We start from the raw sequence: 2,500 nt of genomic DNA, 5'->3' as shown, positions 1-2,500 counted from the left end.
CGAAACGGGAGAAAGGAGACGACGGGCGGGGGACCACGACGACCCCCGCCCGACCGCCCTTCCCTTCCCCCGGGCGCACCCACGCGCGCGCGCGCGGCAGCACGGCACGGTACCGACGCCGGTACCCGCCCCGCAGACAGCCGCCCGCCCGCGCGGGGTGGCAGGGGGAGAGGCACGCGCCCCACCCCCCAACGCCGCCGACGCCCTTCTCTTTTCCTCGCCACGAAGGGGGGGAACCTCCCCGGCCGCCGCGCCGGGCCCCCACCGGCCCCGACGACGACGACCCCGGCCGACCACGGCGGGACGAGCTCCGCTCCGAGCGGGCGCTCCGGGAGCGGGGAGCTTCGGAGCGCTCCCCGAGTCTCCATTTAGGGGGACGAAGGCCCGGGCGCTTTCTGGCGTTCGCCCGCCGCGGCCTGCGAGGCACCCCAGCCGCGCCGGCCCCGCGGACCGCCGGCTCCGCCCGCCTGGGCGGGGGAGGACGGCGGCCCGGCCGGCGATTGATCGTCACGCGACGCTCAGACAGGCGTAGCCCCGGGAGGAACCCGGGGCCGCAAGTGCGTTCGAAGTGTCGATGATCAATGTGTCCTGCAATTCACATTAATTCTCGCAGCTAGCTGCGTTCTTCATCGACGCACGAGCCGAGTGATCCACCGCTAAGAGTTGTCTGGCTTTCGGCACCGCCCCGCGCGCGCGGGGGGGCCGGGACCGCTCGCCGAGAAGCGGCCCCTTTCGATCGCCGAGGCGGGCTCCGGGCGGACACCCGCCTCGCGCCTCGCTTGACCGTACCGACACACACACACGGGAGGAAAAAAAAAACGGGAAAAGCGGAGAAGGAGCCCGGGAGCGCCTTCGCTCGCTTCGGAGGCGGCCCAGGCGCCCGGGCTCGGCCCGGCCTCCGCGCGGAGGCGACGGCACGCTCGACCGCGCCCGACCGAAGCCGCTGCCTCGGCTCGGGGAGACGGCGGAATCCGACGCCGCGGCCGGTACCGCGGCGGCGGCCCGCTGGGGCGCCTCGCCGGCCCGCCGCGCGCGCCTCCGCGACGCGGCCCGCCCGCGACGCGACCCCCGCCTCTCCCTCTCCCCTCGCTGCCGAGCCCTCGTCCCGACGGGCGCCCTCTCGCCCGCCGGGGCTCCGCCGCCGCCGACCCGCCGGGGAAAGCGGCACAGCCCCCCGGGAGCCCGAGACGGCGACGCGACGCCGCCCGCGGCCCCCCGGACGGGGAAACCCGCCGCCGGCCGGTGCAGGCGGCGCGGCCCGCCCCCGACCCCCGCCGCCGCTTCGCCCCTCGGCCCCTTCCGCGGACGCGGGCGCGGAAGGCGGACGCGGTGCCGAGGCGGGGGTGGCACCCGCTCTCCCCGCTTCCGCGCGGAGACCGGGAACGCGGCCCACCCCCGCCCACCCGACCGCCCGGGCCGGCACGCGCCGGGAAGGGCGACGGGGAAGCGACGACCGAGGCCCGGGACGGGACGGCCGCAGCCGGCGGCGGGCGCCGCCCGGAAGACCCATGGATGCGACAACGAGTCGGCGGCGCCGCCGCTCGGACGAGGGTGCCGGACCCTTCGGCGGCGGGGGACGACGGTCGGAGAGGCGACCGAGCGACGCCGCCGGGGCGGGAGCGCGGCAGAAAGGGAGGAGAGGGAGGCGGGAGCGCGGCGCGGCCGGACCGCGGCGCCGAGGCGCGGCGGCGGCCGGCGGACGCCCGGCGAACCCCCGTCACCGCGAGGGAACTCGCCCACCCCGGGCGGGAGCCCCGCGCTCCCGCCCAGGTTCGCCCGCTCCGAGGCAGAGGCAGGCCGGTCGCGGTCGACCGCTGCCGCCGGTCCCTCCGCAGAGACCGGGACCGCGGAGAGGGGGGGGCAGCCCGGAGGCGCACCTCCCCGGCACGGCCGACCGACCGCCCGCCCGGCCCGCGGGACACGGGAGCCCCCCGGGTCGGGTCGGGTCGCGTCGTGCCGTGCCGCCCGAGTCTTTAAACCCCCGCCCGGCCTCCGCGGGCACCCCCCGCGGGGTGACCCGCGCAAGCGCGGACGCTAGGTACCTGGCCCTGGGGTGAGGGAAACGCAACTCAAGGCCCCGCTTCGGTGCCTCCCCCGCTGCCGCCACCGGGGGAGCGTCCGAAGCGGGGGCCGCGCCCGACCGTCCACCGCCGCCACCGCGGCTCCGCCGTCCCGGGGCCCGAGGGTTTCCCTCTGTGCCCGGCGCTGCGCCCGGGAGGAGAACCGCGGCTCGGGCCGCCCGCTCGCGCGGGACGCGACCCGGCGGGGACGGAGCCTCGCACCCACCGCAAGGAAGGAAGGAAGGGAGCGGTGTCGCTGTCCAGCTCGCCGGCGGAGCTGTCCGGCCCCGGAGCCCCGGCTTCCCCAACCTAACGCCCGCCGGGGCGGGGCGAAAGGCGGGAAGCGCGAGGAAGCGGGAACCCCGCCGGCAACACCGCGCGGTGGCCGCACGCCCCGGCCCCGAGACGCCCGGTGCGGGAAGCGGGGCTTTCTCCGAGCC

The 2,500-nt window shown here is 78.7% G+C and overlaps 1 non-coding gene across 1 annotated transcript; it reads right to left on the bottom strand.

Annotated features, from left to right (window-relative positions):
• Positions 1–512: 512 nt before the first annotated feature.
• Positions 513–665, bottom strand: LOC139790782 (5.8S ribosomal RNA). Its single transcript, XR_011723637.1, has one exon. It is a non-coding gene; the product is annotated as a 5.8S ribosomal RNA (ribosomal RNA).
• Between the last annotated feature and the right edge of the window lie 1,835 nt (positions 666–2,500).

This window comes from Heliangelus exortis, unplaced genomic scaffold (assembly GCF_036169615.1).
Source record: "Heliangelus exortis unplaced genomic scaffold, bHelExo1.hap1 Scaffold_276, whole genome shotgun sequence".
Classification (NCBI taxonomy): domain Eukaryota; kingdom Metazoa; phylum Chordata; class Aves; order Apodiformes; family Trochilidae; genus Heliangelus; species Heliangelus exortis.
The sequence above is the reverse complement of the archived record's forward strand: the minus strand, read 5'-3'. Positions and strand labels throughout refer to the sequence as shown.